Genomic DNA, 24,263 nt, shown 5'->3' on the forward strand with positions numbered 1-24,263 from the left:
TCCATCAGTGGCATTCCCCAGTGGCTGGTGTCTTCGGGGACAAACCCAAGTCCCAATGACCTTCTGGATCATGGTGATTGCACCAGCAGGCAACATTCTCTCACTCCTCATAAGCGCAGCTCTCGGACTCTCTCCCCTTCGAGCTCTCTGTTCCAGACCACTGTCCCTCTCTTATAACACAGGATCAGTGGGTCAGACCCAAAGAAAACCCACCAAACAAAAGAACCATGAAAATATTAACCCTCACCCTCCCATCTGGGGTAGCACCTACTGTAACTAACTAGCTTGATTGCAGCCCGCTTACACACTGTACGTACTTGGAACACTTTGTTTATAGTTTATAGTCTTTTCATAGTGAAATAAGCACCATAATTGACTTTTAAGATTACTAATTATACTCCCTCTGGGGGAATTCCCGATTTACAGTTTTCATGGTATATGGAATATTAAAAGTGGAGTGGTGAGGTTGATCATAGCACTAGCATTAATGGGCATGCATATAATGTATGTGGGAGTAGGGTGTGCCCACCAAGTATCTTTTTGTATTTTGTATAGACCCTGACCAGGTCTCTTGGCTGGAGCACCCCTCCCCCTCTTCATTACCTCACATTAGTGGCCACCATTGTATAGGAAGAATCCCTTCAGTTCTCCCACATAGAGGAGTATATCTCCCATGGTTGAGACCCAGGTTCTTTCATTCTATTACTAGGGTAGGACCCACTAATTCGGGGTACTTTGTCGCAGTAAGTGGGCTTAGCACTATATGACTATATAGTGTGACCAAACCCCCGTATTTTTGAATATGTTCAGGTGTTTTTAACTAGCCTTGCAGGATAAATGTCATTTTTGCATGTGTGCGCTATAATCTGTTTTGTACTGTATTTGGTCTTATAGCAGCACCAGCTTAGATGTATAGCATTTTTAGGGTGTGCCCACCAAGTATCTTTTTGTATTTTGTATAGACCCTGACCAGGTCTCTTGGCTGGAGCACCCCTCCCCCTCTTCATTACCTCACATTAGTGGCCACCATTGTATAGGAAGAATCCCTTCAGTTCTCCCACATAGAGGAGTATATCTCCCATGGTTGAGACCCAGGTTCTTTCATTCTATTACTAGGGTAGGACCCACTAATTCGGGGTACTTTGTCGCAGTAAGTGGGCTTAGCACTATATGACTATATAGTGTGACCAAACCCCCATTTTTGAATATGTTCAGGTGTTTTTAACTAGCCGTGCAGGATAAATGTCATTTTTGCATGTGTGCGCTATAATCTGTTTTGTACTGTATTTGGTCTTATAGCAGCACCAGCTTAGATGTATAGCATTTTTAGGGTGTGCCCACCAAGTATCTTTTTGTATTTTGTATAGACCCTGACCAGGTCTCTTGGCTGGAGCACCCCTCCCCCTCTTCATTACCTCACATTAGTGGCCACCATTGTATAGGAAGAATCCCTTCAGTTCTCCCACATAGAGGAGTATATCTCCCATGGTTGAGACCCAGGTTCTTTCATTCTATTACTAGGGTAGGACCCACTAATTCGGGGTACTTTGTCGCAGTAAGTGGGCTTAGCACTATATGACTATATAGTGTGACCAAACCCCCGTATTTTTGAATATGTTCAGGTGTTTTTAACTAGCCTTGCAGGATAAATGTCATTTTTGCATGTGTGCGCTATAATCTGTTTTGTACTGTATTTGGTCTTATAGCAGCACCAGCTTAGATGTATAGTATTTTTAGGGTGTGCCCACCAAGTATCTTTTTGTATTATGCATATAATGTAGACATTTTGAAACCTTTTTAGTTATATTGTTATATTTGATATAAGGGCTGCTTATTATTATTTATTTATTTTAAAAATGGTTTATGGTGCACTAGGGGGAGCACATTTAAGCAGCAGCTGGGGTATATTGGTTAGCAAAGTTTTCTTAGGAAAGTGCAGGTAAAAACACATTGGTTACTGGCCCTAACCATCTTGTCTTGAATGCATCATAACTGTACTGTCTCCCTTTATTTTGTAAAGCGCTGCACAAACTGTTAGGGATATATACTATATTAATCCTGTAAAATAATAATAATATCACTTTATATATGAATTATATTACTGCTTGGTAATTTTGGCACATTAGGACTGTTTAAACACAATCCGCAATGCCGCTTAAAATGCACTATGTGTTCCTTCATTCATATTAAGATTGCACAGTGCACAATATGTTTTATTCAGTAATTTAGTGACAACAGCATAAACGCCATAGCAACAAATTATATGTTGTCATTATAACTTTGCTTAATCACTTGAAGTTAATTATGCAAAGTCAAAATAATGTAAATTTTTCATTTCAATAGTGTAAATAAGCTTAATTAAGAGGAATTAAATAATAATTAATATTTAAAGGGGTTGCAAAGGTAAATGTTTTTTCACCTTAATGCATCTTAAGGTGAAAAAACAACCGACCGCCCCCCCCCCCCCCCCCCCCCGTTTTCCTTACCTCACCCCTCGAAAGTCCCGCGCTCGTCCCCGTCATCCTCTTCGGTTCCCAGCCTAGCCATTGATTGGCTAGGTTGGACGGATTGATAGCAGTGCAGCCATTGGCTGGCACTGCTGTCAATCACATCCAATGACACGGCACCCCAGGGGGCGGGGCTGAGTGATACAGTCGGTGGCTATGCCCGCCACTGTATCATGGGATCAAGAGCTTTCCACCATGCGAGCTCGATCGCATGAAGGGGGAAAGCTCTTGCGGAGGGGGAGCCATGACAGCCGCCGAGGGACCCCAGAAGATGTGGATCTGGGCCACTGTGTGCAAATCAAGCCACACAGTGGAGGTAAGTATAACATGTTTGCTATTTAAAAAATATATATATATATTACTTTAGTGTCGCTTTAACTGATATAGTCAAAAAAATAGTAAATGACGGTCAGGATTCAACAGATTTTTTTTAACGAAGATTACAAAATGTGAGAATTATTATTCTATGGGCATCAATCACAGACTTTATTACTTCCTGATAGCTATATATATATATATATATATATATATATATATATACACACTCTGTACACAGTATATACACTATACTGTATAGTTCTAACTACATGATGTAGTCATAAACTGAGTTGAAATATGCATAGAAGAGCAGAGTAATTTTCATATGGTTCCTGCATGGTATGCTAACAGTTCCATATAGCAAGCTATGGCTGAGTCACGTGACCAATAGATCTGTTTTACAACGTTGTAGCATGACATCACAATAGAATAGAAATTTCAATGTAGCTATCAGTCATCATGAGATCTGCTTCTAGTGCCTGCAGGTAAAAAAACACAACATGTTATGTCTAGTGTGCTAGATTAGCTGTTGGCAAGATTATTCGGATGCATGATTGTGGAATTAGAACCCATCACCAGCCAAAACATTTTAAGTAATAGAAAGAAAATGGAATTAGTTGGAACCTTTGCCAGGTTTTAAATGCTGTTTGTATCCCTTATAAGTGTTTCCTATAACAGGATATGGTTGTGGGATTTTGAATGATGCACAATGGATAGGTGTGATCAGTATATTAGTATATGGATAAGAGCCTGGTCAAACCTCAATCATCTGAGCCATATCGATAAAAATTCATATTAGATAAGAAAGAATTTATTATTACAAAAATAGAATATAAATATTTAACAATTGCTAAAAACAGTCAGACTAGAAATGGAAAAAGTACTAGAGATGCATGTGAATGCACATAGTCTTCATTATAACCCACGTATTGAGGTTCTACTAGTTTCGCCCTGATGGGCTTCGTCAGGAACCCGTGGAGGGTGATAGTCTATATAGGTAGAAAATGTACCAGTAAGATATCTTCACATATCAAAAATAATTTATATATATATATTGCATATGCAAAAATAAAGAGAGAAAAGGAAAAACAAAATATGTGAAACAAAAACATTCATTACAATATTATAGTAGTATATGCCAATGGACCAGATAGGTGCGGTATCTATGGATTATGGGACAGTCCTTACCTGGAGAGGGTGGGGTGAATTCCCGTGAGAGTGCGACCGTAGCAAAATCTGTGTCCTGGTGGAGGTGATCCCGAATGACGGGAGAGGCCACTGCACAGCCGTGGCTGACCAACCAAGGGACAAAAAGCCAGTATGCTTGCCTAGTGAGGGAGAGAGAGAAGGTGGACAGAGGCTGGGAGTAAAGGATATATGTTTTCGGTTGCTGATGGTTCTCTGTTTCTAATTAGTGTTTGCTCTACAAATCTACTTATAGCTGTTTGTATCCCCTCTAACATAATTTTTCTTTCTTTAAATGTCCCTACAGCAAGGATTCTGTTTCTCTTCCTATATAGCCTGACATCTACCACCTGGACAGCAAGTGTGGAGAAATCGTCCTCCTAGATACACAGACCCAGAGCTGCAGCATGTGTAAGCACCCAATGGCCTCCTTTTCATGATGTCATTCCGTTCCGTCTTTTGAAGCTAGAGAGGACCCTGCTACTGGACAGCCAAAAAGAAGTGTCCATGTCACCTAGGCACAAAATGTGAGCACCAAGGAAGGACTCCACTTTGTAGTCAGGGAAATAGAAAATGCATCATTTGACCACAGATATCATTCAGTAAAGGGCTTTTAGGTATTTTTTTTTCTTAGCGATTAGTTAGGAGTGGGTGAGGGATCAAGGGTAGGAAGGAAGTAGAAGCAAGTAGAAAGAGTCATTAGTCCTTTGCATGGAGTAATTGGCCCAAGAGAAATGCTGTGTAAGCTCTGATCTGATGTGGGATCTGATGTGGGATCATTATCTAATTATCTTGTCGTGCGTTCTGCATACAAAAACATTCCAGTAAAGAAAAAAATGTATAGTTAAATATTGTTGCGAACATTGTTCTTTTGCACCATACCTGGTCTGAAGGTAATGTAATTACTTTAGTAGATAAAAGGGTTGACATTGGCTACATAGAGATCAAGAGTTCAGGCATACTCAAGACTACAAAAGGGGCAGCAGCAGGGCCGTCTTAATAGCATCATGGGCCCCTGGGCAAAGTAATGCTCTGGGGCCCCTACAATGATGACAGTGCAGGTAAACAGACATTAAGTAGGTAGGAGGTAGACTGCCTTCCCTTTGCATCTATCACTCTCAGTGCCATCATGGGCCCCCCATTTTCAGAGCGGTGTGGGCTCAAGGACCAGCTGCTTTGGGGAAAGTGCAGGGGTCCCCCATGCAGCTGGGGCCCCTGGGCAGTGCCCAGGTGTGCCCTCTCATTAAGACAGCCCTGGGCAGCAGGGTTCAGGAAACCCAAGAGAAAGATGGTTGACTGTCGCGTACCTGATGGGTGAGCCTGACGTGTAGAGGAAAGCCTCTCGTACAGCTCCGGCTCGTGGACCATTGATAGTGAGACAGCAGGCCCAGGAGCACGGCGGGGTAAGAGTTCCTATGATCAGTCCAGGAAGTCTGTGCAAGTAGAAGCCAGGAACCCATGAGCAGGAACTCAGCAGGTGGCAGGCAAGCGAGATGGCTGATAGGCTGGAAGACTTGGCAGGCGACAAGCAGAGTTGCAGCGCAAGGGGCAGGAACTGCAGCAGGCTGTACGGCTGGAAGCCATTAACCGCTTGACCTCTAGGAGGTTTTACGCCCCTTCATGACCTGAGCATTGTTTGTATTCAGAACTGGGAATAACTCAATCATGCAAGACTGTATGCAAATTAAATTTATATAATTTTCATGTAAATAGAGCTTTATTTTGTCTTTAATCACCACCCTGTTTTCATGTTTTGCTATATAAACAAAACAATACAGATAATGTTGGGGAAAAAAAATTTTTTCTTTGTTTCTGTTATAATATTTTACAAACAAATAATCGTTCTTCATAAATATAGGCCAAAATGTAGTTTGCTACATTTATTTGGTAAAAAAATAACCCAAATCAGTGTATATTAATCAGTCTGTGTAAAAGTTATAGAGTCATATATACAGTATATGAAAATTGAGCAATTCTGATGTACTGACAGCGTATCTCATTTCTACAGTATATATTGGTTGAGAGAACAATAGATAGGGGAGGGACTGATTTATGGTTACATGACTACGAAACAAAACAGGTTTTGTTCATAACTTAACAGAAGATGGATACCTGGTCATAAGGTTGCCTGAAGTTAAAAAAACGGATTCCAGGCTTGACCAACAACAACATTCTTACATACCTATACAGATACATAGAGATAAGATACAAGAGAGAATATACAGTTAAGCCAGGTATAATACATTTCAGATGGCGGCCTAATTCATATAAATTATTACAATTATTTCAGTGCTTTTAGAAACACTTTGAAAAGATATCTAGTTCTATTGTGTATATTTTCTTCGAGTGTGTCTAATTTTTTTCATATTTTATTTGCAATGGTGTTTATGCCCCTTAAATTTCACTTTTAGAAGCCATTACTCCTACAAGTTACTACATGTATAATCACTATGGGCCAGATCCTCAAAAGGGATACGCTGGCGCATGTATAAAGTGGGATTAGAAAGCTGAATGGGGGGGGGGAAATGGTTTCCGGTTCCGGGGGGAGTGGCCTGAGCATGGAGGAGTGAGGAAGCGTGAGAGGAGCTCCTAGCGGGATCACCGCATGCACCCGATAGAGGACCGACATTGGACATTGGAAACAAGCAAGCAGAGCGGGCACTCCAGAGCGCCTATTCCAGTGTCAGAGACGAGCGGCTGTACACGCTGTTTTCGCCGCGCTGCGGCTACTGACGAACGAGGGATGCAGGCCAGCTGAGTTGAGTGGCAGGGAGCGGAGCAAAACAGAGCGCTCACTGCAGAGTGCCTGTCATAGTACCTACCCCGGTGAGTAAGCCCTGTAGCTGTGTACGGGGGGCCGGTGCTGAAGAGCGGACCTTCCACATCAGAGAGCGGGTCAGTACTGGCACATGTCGCGCCGTGGAAGAAGACCCGGAAGAAGATCCCGAGTATCAAGCACCCCAGCACACTCCTACATTACCCGCTATCTCAGGGCTCAGACGGACGCGACGCTGCAGTCGCTGGAGGACACCAGGGAAAAAGGCAATAACACGAAGGATCCCTCAGAGATGGCAGCTGCAGGACATGATGTAAGGAGTAGACGGGACTCTATATTGGAGGTAATATCTACTGCACCAGCGGTAACATCTATGCTGAATAAAGGTATGCCCAAGGGGGGAGAACCCTCCACTGAAGTGGTGGCAAACAGGATGGGGGAGGGGATGACATGCCTGGAGTATAGTAATAAGGTCCCACAAACCCAGGAGAACAAGGGGCAAGAGACTATATCAGACATGGAGCAGCTTAGAGCGCTTATTCAGGCACTCCCCACAAAGGAGGACATACAGACTCTAACTAAAACTATTATGAATACACTAAGAGAGGAAATAGAAGAAGTGCGTGCTGGAGTGGAAAGGGGTGAACATAAAATGATAAACTTAGAGGTGCAAAACAGCAAATTGGAGCACAGACTGCTGAATATGGAAGGAGAGCTTATGAGACAGCATCAACAGTTGGCTGCGTTACAGTTACACAGTGAGGAGGCTGAGGATAGAAGCAGACGAAATAATATCCGCATTAAGGGGGTCTCTGAAAACTTGGAAGGCCCGGCCCTGAGAGAGGCGGCCGTGACCATATTTAATTTAATTTTGAATAGACCTGCTGATACATCAATCGAGCTGGATCGGGTCCATAAAGTCCCTGCTTTTCGCCATCCGGCCCAAGGGGGCCCTAGAGATGTGGTCTGTAGAGTACACTTCTTTAGGGTTAAGGAAGATATTATGCGGGCAGCCTGGAAGGAGGGAGTGATAAAATGGGAGGGTGGGGACATACAGGTCTATCCAGATCTTTGCAGGCTCACAAAATGGAGAAGACGTTTGTTAAAACCCCTTTTGGAGTATATTCGCCTTAAAGATGCCACGTATAGATGGGGATATCCTTTGGCAGTAATCATAAAAAAAGAAGGGCAGAACTTTAACTTAAGGTCCCCTGCCCAACTAAAAGAACTATTTCAGTTCCTGGGTGCTGAGCCCATAGACGTGCCGAACTGGTTAGATTCACCCATAACAATGGACAGATATTAATCCAAACTGACAAAGGAGACTATCACCATGTAGGAAGTACAAGAACAGCGTCCCCATAGAGGAAGAAGAGGAAAATGGACAGTTTTTTTTTTTTTTTTTTTTTTTTTTTTTTCCCGGCATGAGTGCCGCTTGTATTGGGGGTTCTTCTTTCTTTTTTTTTTTTTTTTTTTGAGGAGGGGTGGAGTGTTGGATTAAATATACACTGAATGATATATAAAATAAGAGGGCTGCGTTAGAGGCGTTAGAGGGGTGTAGGTAAAGCATATATATATAAGCTATATAAGCCATACAAAGGTTGGCACAACGAATGGTGTATAGTTTTTTCTTCTTTTTCGTTTCGTTTTATTGTTTTTTTTTATGAGCTATCTGATAGATGGAGGCTATACATCATATCATGTACCGATATAAGGAGGCTATTCATATAATGTACCATATATATATAAAGGAGCGACAGAGGTGTAGGAACAAATGTCTGCTTGAGAGAGATAGGAATGCTCCACCCCCCCATTTTTTTTTTTTTTTTTTTTTCTTTTTTTAAGTAGAGGGGAAGGGAGGGGTAAAGGGAAGGAGGAAGGAAGGGAAAGGGAGAGGGAGAATAAAGGTGCAGAAACACTTCCCCAGGGGGGAGAATAGGCAGAAGAATTAAAACGCCCTCTCTGAGGCCCAACAGAAGGGAGGGGGGAAGGGGGGGGCACGAGGTGTCTCTTTTTTGTAGTGGGGTGGGATGTTTGGGGAGGATGGGGGTAGCACCCTTTTATAGGGGGGATGGATCCCTGCTATGTTAGGGAGGGTAAAAAGGGGGGGCATAAGTGCCATTAAGGAGGGGGGGTAAATAGGAAAGATAGGGTCACAAATAATGGGCACACATAGTAAAGTCGTCACAGACACTAAAACTGACTGCAATCGCGGTCACAATGATAAGTGGGGTGTACACCCACCTTTTTTTTTTTTTTTTTTTTTATCTGGCTCTAAGGGGCGTGAGAATAGTATCACTATATACATAATTACACGAATACACGAATATGGAGGGGTGGACACGGGGGAAACAGAAGTGGTAGGAGGGGAATAGGGGGGGAGGGAAAGGGCCAAGGAGGGCAAGAGCAGGATGGGAAATGGAAATAAAAGTTTAAAAGATTAGCTATCAGGGGCTAGTAAACAAGAATTCCCTTCTTTTTTCTTTCTTTTTCAAGCATACCCCCGATATCTGTTTATGAGGTTCAAGAAAGAAAATAGGGCTTGTATATTGAACTACTGAGCATTGAACAATTGAATGGAATATTGAATAATTGTATATTGTATATAGATGTTAAGGGGCTGTTTATAGAAGTTGGTATGCATAGGATGGAGGGTGCAAATAGGCTAGATGTCTTCCCTTACCCTAAATATGCTAAAGAAGGAAGTCTGATTTTTTTTTTTTTTTTTTTTTTTTTTTTTTTTTTGTCTGCCGTAGTGAAATATAGAAGTGTAGTAGGTAGCTACTGGGGGTCCGGGCACGGTCGGGAGGGGTGAGATATAACTTTGGGGGAGTGAGGGGAGGGGAGGGGAGGAGGGGAGGAGAGATAGCATTTTCTTTTTCTCCAGGAATCTCCTTCTCTTCCTCCCTTCTCTCGTCTTCTTCTGTTCTTTCTTGCTGTTTTCCTTTTTTTTTTTTTTGTGCTCTGTCCAAAAGACTGGGAGATATCTCCCAGTGGGGCTACTTCTGTCTCCACGGGAGAGCGCTTGGAATAAAGAGGTGACTCTGAAGCGGAGGTGAAGGGATATAGGATAAGGCTAGCATTAGGCCAATGGGAAATGACTAACGGGGTGCGTGCGGGATAATGCGGGGGAGCTCTGGACTCGCTACCCTCGCTCTCTTCTGCACATACATTCTCCCCACTAAAAACGCTTCTCCTCCAATTGGAGGTAAACCGGAAGCGTTAAATAAAGGGATAGGGACTTTCTCTGATCCCTTTTTTTTTTTTTTTTTTTTTTTTTTTTTTTTGTTGTGTTTTTTTTTTTTTTTGCCCCCTCCGCGCCTGCGGTGGTTGGTCCCCAATACTAGGGGAGACACGAGAGGGGGGCGGAAGGGTAACTACTCGGGCACTTGGACGAGTGACTAGTTCTCGAGGTACGGGGGAAAGGGAGGGGGGTTTCTCCCTTTTTTTTTTTTTTTTTGGTCGTCTGTCTCTCTCCCCTTTTTCTCCCCCTTGCACCGTAGTTTTTATTGTATATTACTGGTTCCCTTTGTGAGGTATATCAGATTAGAAAGGCGATAAAATGGACATAATAAATTTCACATCATATAACGTCAAGGGCCTGAACTGCCCAGAAAAACGTACCAAATTAATGGCAGAACTCAGTAGAATCAAAGCTCAAGTAATCTTTTTACAAGAGACACATTTCAGAAGAGATAAAATTCCAAGACTGGGCAACCAAAGGTATCCGACAGTGTACCATGGTGCCTCCCAAACATCCAAAGCGAACGGGGTGGCAATTATGCTCTCAAAACAAATGACTTGGAAAGAATCAAACGTAATTACGGATGACGTAGGAAGGATGTTAATAGTGACAGGAGAATTAGGGAATCAAAAAGTTACTCTGGCGAATTTGTATTTACCCAATGATGATCCTACATCTACACTGGAAAAATACTTGGAAGTGGTACAACAAAACAAGGAAGGATTTCTAATTTTGGGGGGCGATTTTAATATAGCCCTGGATCCAGCAATAGACGTGTCAAAAGGAGTATCTCATATATCCAATATAAAATTACGTAAAGCAAGGCGTCTACTTAAAGATACACAGCTAATAGATAGCTGGAGGATAATGCACGCGTACGATAAGGATTATAGTTTTTTTTCCGCAAAGCATAAGACATACACAAGGTTAGACTATATTTTTTTAGACCAGAACATTCTCTCTAGGTTACGAGATGCAAAAATAGGATCTTTCACAATATCTGACCACGCGCCAACTAATTGCAGCATAGAATGGGGTGAGAGAGGCCCACGAGAATGGAACTGGAGAGTTAACGAGACACTCCTAAAAGATCCGGAATATGAGAAACAGATAGCCCAGGAACTTGATAACTTCTTTTCTACTAACGATCGGGATGAAACGCTGCCTATGAGTATATGGGAAACACATAAATGCTACCTGAGAGGAGTGCTTATTTCATTGGGGGCACACAGAAAACGTACTCAGAGTGCCAAACTCGATAGTCTGCTGGGGGAAATCCAATCGCTGGAAACGGTACATAAGAAATTACAGACGCATCAGATAGGAGAGAAATTGGCGAGATTGCGGGAAAAACTAAATCTTATGTTAACGGATAAAGCAAAAGCTACACTGAATAGGTGTAAAAGAACTTATTATGAATATGGGAATAAACCCAGCAGACTATTGGCAAATGCACTCAGAGACACGAGAGCCCGTAATCAGATCGAGCAAATTAAAACACAGGGGAATGGGATGGTGAGCTCTACACAACAAATAGCGGAAGCATTTAGAGAGTATTATTCAAACTTATATAATCTAGAAAAGCAGTGTTTAAGACCAGACCTAGTGGAAAGAGAAGAAGTTATCAAGGAATACCTAGCGTCCTCAGAAATGCCAAGGATACCCAAAGAAAGCGCAGAGAAGATAGACGGCCCGATTACTGTAGAAGAATTTGTGGGAGCACTGGGCGCCTTAAAAGCGGGAAAGGCGCCAGGACCCGACGGTTATACACTGCGATATTATAAAATCTTCGCGGAAAAACTGGCACCTAGGTATGTAGCGGCATTTAACTCGATCCGCGATGGACAGAGGATGCCGGCAGAAACCTTGATGGCTGAGATTGTAGTGATCCCCAAGGAAGGGAAAGATCCTGCCCAGTGCGCCAGCTATCGGCCAATATCTTTACTGGATGTTGATTTAAAGATTCTAGCGAAGATCTTGGCCGATAGAATACTAACATATATTCCGTTATTGATACATCCTGATCAAGTGGGGTTCACCCCGGGCAGAGAGGGTAGAGAGAACACTCAAAGGGTAATAAGTACAATATACCTTGCCCAACAACGCCATAAGCCTGCAGTTCTGATATCCGCGGATGCAGAAAAAGCGTTCGATAGGGTGGAATGGGGGTATTTAAAAGCAATGTTATCACATATCGGACTGGGGAAGGGTGTACAGAATTGGGTCACAAGTTTATACTCTTGCCCATCGGCAAGAGTTAGAGTAAATGGGAAAAAATCAGACCCCTTCCCTATTCATAATGGTACCCGGCAGGGTTGCCCGCTATCCCCAATTATATTTGTTCTTTCGCTGGAGCCTTTTTTAAGAATTATAAGAGCAAAGAATGATATACGGGGTATCCGGGTAGGGGAGGTGGATTATAAGGTGGCAGCATATGCCGATGATCTACTGTTCACTTTAACATCCCCGATAACATCGCTTCCATGCTTATTAGCAGAAATAAAAAGATACGGAAAAATTTCCAATTTCAAAGTAAATTATAACAAATCAGAAGCAATGGGAGTTGAAGTGGACAGTGGATTGCGGCAACAATTAGCCAGTAATTTCCCTTTTAGATGGACGGAATCCCATGTAGAATATTTAGGGACAAAAATACCAAGGAATTTGGGCAGGCTTTATGAACTAAATTTTCTACCCTTATTAAAACAAATAAAACTAGATTTACTAAGGTGGGACAAAGAAACCTTTTCATGGTTTGGCCGAATAAACATAGTCAAAATGAATATTATGCCTAGACTACTCTATTTATTTCAGACTCTTCCCATAACACTCCCTAGGGGATTTCTGAAAGACTTAAGTTCTAAATTTACGAAGTTCATATGGGCAGGAAAACCGGCCAGAGTCCGGAGGAATATATTGATCTTACCTAAAGAAAAAGGAGGAGTGGGCCTACCAGACCCTATGGGGTACTACGAGGCTTCTCATCTTGCACGAGTTGTGGACTGGTGCTCACTCCAGACAAACAAACCCTGGGTGAACCTGGAACAAGAAGTAAGCAATATCCCTATAGAAGGAATGGCGTGGCTGGATTTGAAAAAGATATCCCAGTCTGCAAAGAAACATCCCATGATAAAGGCCACACTTAGAGTTATCAGAAGGATAGCTATGAGATCGAATCTGGTGAAGTGTATTGGCCCTATGACACCCATTCTGGGAAACCCGAGCTTTGAGCCAGGTATAAGAGACCGACAGTTCAAAAACATAAGACGGAAGGGAGCCAGTAGGTTGATACACTTTACGAGAGAAAACCATGTAATGCAGAGTGAAGATTTAGAGAGGGCATATGGAGATGATATAGATAGTTGGAGACGAAATCAATTAAGAACGTTTCTAGGCTCCCTGAAGATTCATGAGGCAGAAATAGGAAGCCTCTCTAAATTTGAGGAAATCTGTTTGAAAGGGGAACCAATGAGACATAAGTTGTCTTATATGTACAATATATTGACTGAAGTTAACGCCCCACAAGAGCTCGTCTTTATCCAGGCATGGGAAAAGGATCTGGGCATCAAGTTTACTGAGATACAGAAAAACAAGATTTTTGCACTTACACATAAGGCCTCAATTGCATCTAGGTACCAGGAGGGGGGATACAAAGTCCTGACAAGGTGGTATAGGACACCATCAATACTAAACCGGCTCTTCCCCAATACGCCCAAAGTCTGCTGGAGATGCCAGAAGGAAGAGGGCACTATGATACACATATTCTGGGACTGTCGTGTGATAAGAGAATTCTGGGAGATGGTATCGGAGACGGTCCTGGAAATCACCGGGATTGACCTGGGACATGGACCCGCGGCATTCTTGTTACTCGACATTCCCATAGCAATGGAAAAATATAAACAATCCCTAATACGCCATCTGATAACCGCTGCGAAGGCCTGTATACCAATCTTATGGAAAAACACCTCGTCCCCAACCAAATCGCAATGGCTATGTAGAATAAACGAGATACAGATGATGGAGAACCTCACAATGGGAATACAGGAACGAGAGGAGACCTACTGGAGGGTATGGACTCCATATAGGGAATACAGGGAGCGGAGCGGCTAGGGGGGGAAGAGGGGAGAGACTACGGCCGACTGTAAATTTTTTTTTTTTTTTTTTCCATTTTTTTTTCCATTTTTTTTTTTTTTTTCTCTCTTCATTTGATTTTATTTTATTTTATTTGTGGTGGGAAGGGGGGGAGGATGATTAATAATCTCGGAGGCTCAGGACTCCTCTCTGAAGATGGTATAAGAAGACCGAGGTTATATACAAGAGAGGAGACCGGGGCTGTAGAAGGGGGATCAGAAGGGGTACAGGAGGTCGCAATATAAAGCATAAGAAATGTTAAGATAAGGAGTGCAATGTATGTTGTAAAGATGAAGCTGTACCTAGTCTGATTTATATGTAGAAAATAGATATAAAATAAAGAATTATAAAAAAAAAAAAAGGGATACGCTGGCGTATCTACTGATACGCCGTCGTATCCCTGTTTCTATCTTTGGAACTGATCCACAGAATCAGTTTCCAAAAGATTTTTTTTTTTTTTTTGTTTTGTTTTTTGAAAAGCCTATGGCGTGTGAACACACCCAAAAAAACTCCACCCGGTGCAGAAAAAATGTGCACACACATAAAGAGTGTTCACAAAAACGTGCAGACGGGTGCAACGTCAAGTGGTCCTCCTGTGAAGAGGGACCCAAACCCTGATCCCCCGGGGCGTTAGGCTCCAGACGGGGACTGAGGTACTGTGGTCCGAGCAACCGAAGCCGACACGGACCCAACTTCCTCGGAGGGACTGCCGAAACAGAACCCTCCCAGTACTAGGTGGGGCTCCCCCGAAGGGAGACCCCATGAGAGCAGGCGAACTAAGCCAGAAGGCCATGTCCACCCACTCCCAAGACGTTCAGGGCTGGCCCGAGGACCCGCACCCTACTAATCACACAGTGACAAAACGTGCACAACAAAAAAAGACAAAAAAGTGACAAACACAGGCTTAAATAAAATAAAGTGGGGGAAGGGATAGTGGAGAGGAGAGTGAAAGAAGTGGCCATTGTGGTGAAACAATGACCAGGCCCTCCGGCCAGGAATAAAAAATTCCTCCGGTCCTAGCCAAAAGGCCCGGCCCAGGAGGCAGGTGCTAAAAAAAGCGTGTATCTGGTGCAGTGACCGTGGTATCTTAAATCAAAGTGTCCCTCACACACAGTGATTTTCAGATACCCCTGGACTGCCACTCCAGGGGCACATGCACCATAGGCTTTTCGTTCCATATCCGACCCCCCGACCGGCCAGTGCAGCCCTCCACCCCTGCCAGCCAACCCAGCGGATTTACATGGTTCTGCCCCGTCCTACCACAGGGCATTACCAGCTCCTCCTACCGGATCGCTGACAGAGATAGCACTTACACCAGCCAGCCAGAAGGCCAGACTAGAACTCGGCAAAAAGACCGAGACCAAGCGCAGTACCCATCCTCACCAGGAGCACCCTTCCAGATGGCTCAGACTCAACCATGGGCCGGCCCCCAGTATTCTATCGGGCAGCACAGCGTAGTCCCTGCTGAAACCATCCTTCCAGGTGCAATGACGTCATTGGATTGCATCCACCCTCCCCATGTAGGAGGTGCTTCTGCGCTCCGCTGACAACTGATCAGGACAGATACCACACCCAGTCCCAGCCAAAAGGCCGAGAAGCGGCAGGGAAGACAACCACGATCAGCACAGCCTAGAGCAGGGGTGGGCAATTATTTTTTCGATGGGGCCACATGAGAAACTAAAAATATTTTGGAGGGCCGGGCCAAAAGGCTAAACTCAATACTGCATAAAATCAATTGTATTTCTTTATAAAAAGCAGTAAATATCATTGTTGGAAAACTGGGGGACAGAGGCTGGGGACATGACACAGGAGGGGGACAGAGGCTGGGGACATGACACAGGAGGGGGACAGAGGCTGGGGACATGACACAGGAGGGGGGACAGAGGCTGGGGACATGACACAGGAGGGGGACAGAGGCTGGGGACATGACACAGGAGGGGGACAGAGGCTGGGGACATGGCACAGGAGGGGGACAGAGGCTGGGGACATGACACAGGAGGGGGACAGAGGCTGGGGACATGGCACAGGAGGGGGACAGAGGCTGGGGACATGACACAGGAGGGGGACAGAGGCTGGGGACATGACACAGGAGGGGGACAGAGGCTGGGGACATGACACAGGAGGGGGACAGAGGCTGGGGACATGACACATGAGGGGGACAGACGCTGGGGACATGGCACAGGAGGGGGACAGAGGCTGGGGACATGACACAGGAGGGGGACAGAGGCTGGGGACATGACACAGGAGGGGGACAGAGGCTGGGGACATGACACATGAGGGGGACAGAGGCTGGGGACATGACACAGGAGGGGGACAGAGGCTGGGGACATGACACAGGAGGGGGACAGAGGCTGGGGACATGACACAGGAGGGGGACAGAGGCTGGGGACATGACACAGGAGGGGGACAGAGGCTGGGGACATGGGACAGAGGCTGGGGACATGGCACAGGAGGGGGACAGAGGCTGGGGACATGGCACAGGAGGGGGACAGAGGCTGGGGACATGACACAGGAGGGGGACAGAGGCTGGGGACATGACACAGGAGGGGGACAGAGGCTGGGGACATGACACAGGAGGGGGACAGATGCTGGGGACATGACACATGAGGGGGACAGAGGCTGGGGACATGACACAGGAGGGGGACAGAGGCTGGGGACATGACACAGGAGGGGGACAGAGGCTGGGGACATGACACATGAGGGGGACAGAGGCTGGGGACATGACACATGAGGGGGACAGACGCTGGGGACATGACACAGGAGGGGGACAGACGCTGGGGACATGACACAGGAGGGGGACAGACGCTGGGGACATGACACAGGAGGGGGACAGACGCTGGGGACATGACACAGGAGGGGGACAGAGGCTGGGGACAGGCAGCCACTGTTTAATCAATAACAATTGATTAAACAGTGGCTGCATGTGATGGCACAGTGGCTGCGTGTGATGGCACAGTGGTTGTGTTTGATGGGCACAGTGGCGACAATTGATGGCACAGTGGCTGCGTGTGATGGGCACAGTGGCAACAATTGATGGCACAGTGACTGCGTGTGTTGGCACAGTGGCTGCATGTGATGGCACAGTGGCTGCGTTTGATGGGCACAGTGGCTGCGTGTGATTGGCACAGTGGCTGCGTTTGATGGGCAGAGTGGCTGCGTGTTATTGGCACAGTGGCTGCGTGTGATTGGCACAGTGGCTGCGTTTGATGGGCACAGTGGCTGCATGTGATTGGCACAGTGGCTGCCTGTGATTGGCACAGTGGCTGCGTGTGATTGGCACAGTGGCTGCATGTGATTGGCACAGTGGCTGTCTTTGGGAACAGTGGCAACAATTGATTGCACAGTGGCTGAGTGTGATTGGCACAGTGGCTGCGTTTGATGGGAACAGTGGCTGCGTTTGATGGGAACAGTGGCTGCGTGTGATGGGAACAGTGGCTGCGTGTGATTGGCACAGTGGCTGCGTGTGATTGGCACAGTGGCTGCGTGTGATTGGCACAGTGGCGACAATTTATGGTGGCGAAGTGGCTGCGTGTGTTGGCACAAGTGGCTGCGTGTGTTGGCACAAGTGGCTGCGTGTGTTGGCACAAGTGGCTGCATGTGTTGGCACAAGTGGCTGCATGTGTTGGCACAAGTGGCTGCATGTGATGGGCACAGTGGCTGAGTGTGATTGGCACAGTGGCTGCGTGTGATTGGCACAGTGGCGACAATTTATGGTGGCGAAGTGGCTGCGTGTGTTGGCACAAGTGGCTGCATGTGTTGGCACAAGTGGCTGCGTGTGATGGGCACAGTGGCTGAGTGTGATTGGCACAGTGGCTGCGTGTGATTGGCACAGTGGCGACAATTTATGGTGGTGAAGTGGCTGCGTGTGTTGGCACAAGTGGCTGCGTGTGTTGGCACAAGTGGCTGCATGTGTTGGCACAAGTGGCTGCATGTGCTGCGTGTGATGGGCACAGTGACCCCTCCCGGCCCTGCCTACTGTTATCACCGCGGCGGGGAACATAACAGACAGCGTTCGTTTGAACAGCTGTTTTCCCCGCTGCGCATAAACACTCCCCCTTGGACGGATCTGTCCAATCGCGAGCAAGGGGGAGTGTCTGTGACTCCTCCTTGCTCGCGATTGGACAGATCCGTCCAAGGGGAAGTGTCTATGCCATAGACACTCCCCCTTGGACGGATCTGTCCAATCGCGAGCAAGGGGGAGTGTCTATGTGACTCCCCCTTGCTCGCGATTGGACAGATCAGTCCAAGGGGGAGTGTCTATGCGCGGCGGGGAAAACAGCTGTTCAAACGAACGCTGTCTGTTATGTTCCCCGCCGCGGTGATAACAGTAGGTTGCGGCGGCGGGGGTGGGCCGGATTAAAAGGTCAGCCGGGCCGTATACGGCCCGCGGGCCGTAGTTTGCCCAGGTCTGGCCTAGAGTGTGCAATAGCCGTGCCTCGCCCTGGGAGAACCACCTTCATGATCATGGTGTCTCCCCTGCCAGGTAAGTTTCCAAAAGATAGGCAGAAGATCCGACATGTGTAAGGGACTTACACTGTCAGATCTTAGGATGCAGTACCGCATCCGCCGCTGGGGGCATTTCGTGTCGAAATGCTGCTTCGGGTATGCAAATTAGCACTTACGGAGATCCACAAAGCTTTTACACTTCGTTTTTTCTCCGTAAGTATTAAGTTGCATGTGTAAAATTAGGGCTGCTTTTACAAAGTGTAAACTGTTTACACCTTGTAAAAGTAGACCCTTCTTACTCGCGACGCTGTTATTTTTTTTATTTTTTTTTTATTTTTTTCCGCCGTATCTTTTTTTTTTTTCGACGCAATTTTTTTGACCCAGCGCGATTCACGAAGCTCGGCGTAACGTAATTTCGCGCTATGCTCGTCGGGAAAATGACATCACAAGCATGCGCAGTACGTCCGGCGCGGGAGCGTGCCTAATTTAAATGGGACTCGCCCCCATTTGAATAGGAACGCCTTGCGCCGGCGGAATTTAAGTTACACACCCGAAAATTTCTAGGTAAGTGCTTTGTGGATCGGGCACTTAGGTAGAAATTTTGCGGCAGTGTAACTTAAATCAGAATATTTAAGTTACGGCGGCTCTTTGTGGATCTGGCCCTGTGTTTTTTTTTTTTTACGAAAAGCAGATCCACTTTGCTCTATAAGTGCACTTGAAAGTGCAGTCGCTGTAAATCTGAGGGGTAGATCTGAAATGAGGGGAAGCTCTGCTGATTTTATCATCCAATCGTGTGCAAGCTAAAATGCTATTTTTTACTTTCCTTGTATGTCCCCCTTCGGATCTACAGCGACTGCACTTCCAAGTGCACTTTCAGTGCACTTGTAGTGCAAAGTGTATTTTCCTTTAGTAAATAACCCCCTATGTGTTTCTTAGGCCAACTAAATAAAATTACACTAGACTTTATCCCCAAAAAAATAATTATGTATTTTTTTATACATATTTATATTTAGTTACCAGATTATACAGGTGGAAAAAAAAGGATAGTGTGCTCTTGTATTTCTTTTTTTTTTGCCATTTGGCAGAGGAACGACTGCTGCATTCCACTGTGGATTTTGACAATGTGTTTTTTTTAAGTCAAGTCTGAGCATGTAATCACTGCTAATGTTTCCTAGCCCAATTGTAGCAATACTTTATTCAAAATGATTTGTTTTGCTACATATAAGTAATTTATCTTTAGCCTAGGTTAACATTGTTGAGATTTGGCATTCGATTTGACATGTCAAATCGCATGGCAAATTGGCTGCTATTGCCGGCAATGGCACGTCCAAATCGGTGCGACGCAGACTTTGCGGCGCCGCACCGATTGCAAAAAGTAGCGTACTTCTGGTGATTTTGGGGTGCGATTTGTATAGACATCTGTGCAGCAACCCGCACAAATGTCTCTGAAATTGCTTCCGAATTCAGACTGACATGCGGGTATGAAACTGAACTCGCACGATTTCAATCCCGCTGTCAGTGTGAACCTATTTACAATTGTGTTAGGGCTCTTTCACACGGGCGGACCGTATGTCCGCTCATTCATCCATCCGTGTACAGATGAAAAAGGGACATACATTGGTCCCTATTAAATTGGTTATTGGTTAACCATTTATATAATAGTGTCTAATAAAATCACTGGTTGCTACAAATTCAAAATGCCACAGAAGAAGTAGTGTGGTGGTCATAGGTGTAAAAAAGGTAAGGCCTTGTACACACGGTTGTTCCAAACCGATGAGAATGGTCCGACGGACTGTTTTCATCGGTTCACCGCTGAAGTGGCCTGATGGTCTGATGTGCGTACTCACCATCGTTCCAAAAACAGATCGGGTCAGAACGCGGTGACATCAAACACACGATGTGCTGAATAAAACGAAGTTCAATGCTTCCAAGCATGCGTCGACTTGATTCTGAGCATGCGCGGGTTTTGAACCGATGCTTTTCTGTACTAACCATCAGTTTGGACCGATCGGGCAGCGGTCCATCGGTTCGGTTTTGAAGCATGTTTTAAAATTTTGGACCGAAGGAAAACTGACCGATGGGTTATACACACGGTCGGTTTGGACCGATGAAACTGAACTTCGGTCCATTCTCATCGGTTTTGTCCGACCGCGTGTACGGGGCCTAAATCGTCGCTCCCCTCCATTCAGCTTGATAAGGAAACAAACTAGCATTAGCAATACACAGCAGCTGCTCCCACTATTTCACATCCTTCCAGAAACTCATTAGAGAAAAGGGTTTATAGCTTAACATTTTGTTGTGCTCCAGAAAGAAACCCATTGGATACAACGGTTCAATGGCACCACAACGAAATGTTGACCTATAAACCGTCTAAAGCCTCGTACACACGATCAGTCCATCCAATGAAAACAGTCTGAAGGACCGTTGTTTTAGGTTAACCGATGAAGCTGACTGATGGTCCGTCACGCGTACACACCATAGGTTAAATAACCGATCGTGTCAGAACGCGGTGACGTAAAACACAACGACGTGCTGAAAAAAAACGAAGTTCAATGCTTCCAAGAATGCATCGACTTGATTCTGAGCATGCGCGGGTTTTTAACCGATGGTTTTGCATACTAACGATCGGTTTTGACCTATCGGTTAGCAATCCATCGGTTAAATTTTAAAGCAAGTTTGCTTTTTTTTTAACCGAAAGTTAAATAACCTATGGCACCCACACATGATCGGTTTGGACCGATGAAAACCTATCCATCATAGGGCCCTTTGTAATGTCCCTAGTCAGGTCCCTTTTTTCTGTTTGTTCAAAGTGTTAAAGCCCCTTTGGGCATATACTGTATGTAACACAGACATTTTCCACTGGTATTCATGGATATGTTTGGCATTCAATGTTGGTAGTTATATGTTCCTTGGACATTCTTTGGTTATATTAAGGATCACTAAAGGATTTTTTTTTTTTTAGCTAATTAGCTTCCTTTACCTTACTGCAGTACTGGTTTCATGTCCTTATTGTTTGTTTTTGCTTTGAAGTAGCTGTAATTCTGCTCTGATGTCCACACTTCCTGCTTGTCTGGCTCCTTATGAAAAATCTCATGGCAGCTTTTCACTGTGGTCCAAGCTGTGTGTCTAAAACTCCTCAGAACCAATCAGATTCCTTTTAAAAACAAAACACTACCCTGGATTTGTTTGTTTTTGTTCTGTGGATCTCTTTACTTCACAGAAACATGAAACCAGTTTAAAAACGAAAGTGAAACTAGAGGCACATTATATGATTGAATTTAATCTATTTTTTATACATCATATAAATCAGCGTACACGCCCCTATCGGCCAGCGTAAATATGCAGTTAAGATACGACGGCGTAAGAGACTTACGTCGGTCGGATCTAATACAAATCTTTGCGTTACTGATTCTAAGAATCAGGCGCATAGATACGACGGCTCGGACTCAGAGTTACGACGGCGTATCTGGAGATACGCCGGCGTAACTCGTACGAGAATCCGGGCCTAACTGTCTTCCAAAATTTTAATTTGGAATAGAATAGAACCAGCTGTTTTCCACAATGACTTTGTATGAATTCAATATTTTCGATTCAAATTCAATTCAAACACTTCCAATCTACTGTAAAAATTTAAATCCGGTCAAAAATTGACAAATAAAGCTAAATTAAATGAATTTAGTTAGGAATGATACAAAACAAAATTTGTAATTTGATGAATCAATACAAAACTAAACAAACTTTTCCGTTCTGCACATGTCTATGCTGTTGCTTTTCAGAGGGAAACAATGCTTTCTAACAGCCCTACTGAACTCCTTTGGCACATATCTTAGCAAGCAGATTAAACATGTGCTAGTAATAGATAGGTAGTTTAAGTAGGGTTTGTGTTAGGGCCCACTTTTTGGGTTAATTGTTAAGGCTAGAAGATCGATTAAAGCGGGAGTTCACCCATTTGTAAAAAAAAAAAAATTCTCCCCTTAGCTTCCTGCTCGTTCGGTCTAGGGGATTCGGCTATTTGTATTAAAATATGAGCAGTACTTACCCGTTTTCGAGCTGCATCTTCTTCCGTCGCTTCCGGGTATGGGTCTTCGGGAGCGGGCGTTCCTTCTTGATTGACAGCCTTCCGAGAGGCTTCCGACGGTCGCATCCATCGCGTCACTCGTAGCCGAAAGAAGCCGAACGTCGGTGCGGCTCTATACTGCGCCTGCGCACCGACGTTCGGCTTCTTTCGGAAAATCGTGACGCGATGGATGCGACCGTCGGAAGCCTCTCGGAAGCCTGTCAATCAAGAAGGAACGCCCATTCCCGAAGCCCATACCCGGAAGCGACGGAGAGGATGCATCTCGTAAACGGGTAAGTACTGCACATATTTTAAAATAAATAGCCGATTCCCCTAGTAAAAACGAGCAGGAATCTAAGGGGGAAAAGTGCCCTCTAAGGGTGAACCCCCGCTTTAAGTGGATTTATTTAGGTTCCAATGGTTGAGGTTTGGGTTAAGGTTTTAAAGGTTTAAGTTTAGGGATGGTATGGATTAGGTTTGGGGAGGGGGGAGGGGTCTATATTGTTAGGAGCATGTTGGAATAGAGGAACAGCTAAGTGGACTACATGATTTACACATTTTCTTTGTGCCAAGAGCTCAGCATCCAACTTCTCTTGCAAAGTTGTTTGCCTTAAAGGGGATGGCTTTTTTTTTTTATAATAACAAACATGTTATATTTACCTCCACTGTGCGGTTTGTTTTGCACAGAGTGGCACCAATCCTCGTCTTCTGGAGTCCCTCGACGGCTGTCTTGGCTCCTCCCTGCAAGAGCTAACCCCGTTCTGGGAAGCACTCTCCCAAGGGGGTTGGCTTGCGGGCACGCTCCCGTGATACAGTCGGTGGCCAAAGCCGCCGACTGTATCACTTGGCCCTGCCCCCCGGCGCGTCTCATCATTGGATGTGAATGACAGCAGCGGGAGCCAATGGCTGCGCTGCTATCAATCTATCCAATCTAACCAATCAACGGCCAGACTCTATGGAAAAGAGGGCGCCGGGGGACACGCACAGCAGGTGAACGTGCTTAGGTAAGTAAAACAGGGGGGTTGGGGGACAGTCATTGCTAGGTGTTTTTTCAACGCAATGCATAGGATGCATTAAGGTGAAAAAACACGAACCTTTACAACTCCTTTAAGTAAATCAACCCCTAGATCTTAGCATGAGAGTGGCAGGTCTTTATTCTACAATGTCTACATACCATGGGAAGACTGACAGAGTCAACAACTACAGGCAATACCAACCACTCAGCTCCAAGCCTTACCATCCCCATTCAACTGACTGATAGGTGCTGGCTCCAGAAGGCCCATGATCCACTCATAATTATGCCACCAAAAACGAAAGTGAAGCTACTCCTCTTTTCAAAGTTCAGAATTTATTTTATTGATGTCGCCCGGTACATAGGGTGACCACGTGTCCCGCCACATCACCGCTTTACTCACTGACAGTGCTTGTCCTGGCCGGAAATGGCTGTAGGAGCACAATCCCCGCCCCCTGCTTGTGATTGGAGAAATCATAAATCCCGCCTCTTGTGTCCAATCACTGTGCTGTGATTCGTTACAGCACAAGCTGATTTTTGGGAATGAATGGTCCCTGAATGGTAGTTTGGAAAGGTGGTCACCCTAC

The 24,263-nt window shown here is 45.1% G+C and overlaps 1 non-coding gene across 1 annotated transcript; it reads right to left on the reverse strand.

The window, feature by feature from the left end:
- Positions 1-18,492: 18,492 nt before the first annotated feature.
- LOC120942182 lies at positions 18,493-18,652 on the reverse strand. Its single transcript, XR_005749952.1, has one exon. It is a non-coding gene; the product is annotated as a U1 spliceosomal RNA (small nuclear RNA).
- Between the last annotated feature and the right edge of the window lie 5,611 nt (positions 18,653-24,263).

Source organism: Rana temporaria, chromosome 5 (genome assembly GCF_905171775.1).
Source record: "Rana temporaria chromosome 5, aRanTem1.1, whole genome shotgun sequence".
Classification (NCBI taxonomy): Eukaryota; Metazoa; Chordata; class Amphibia; order Anura; family Ranidae; genus Rana; species Rana temporaria.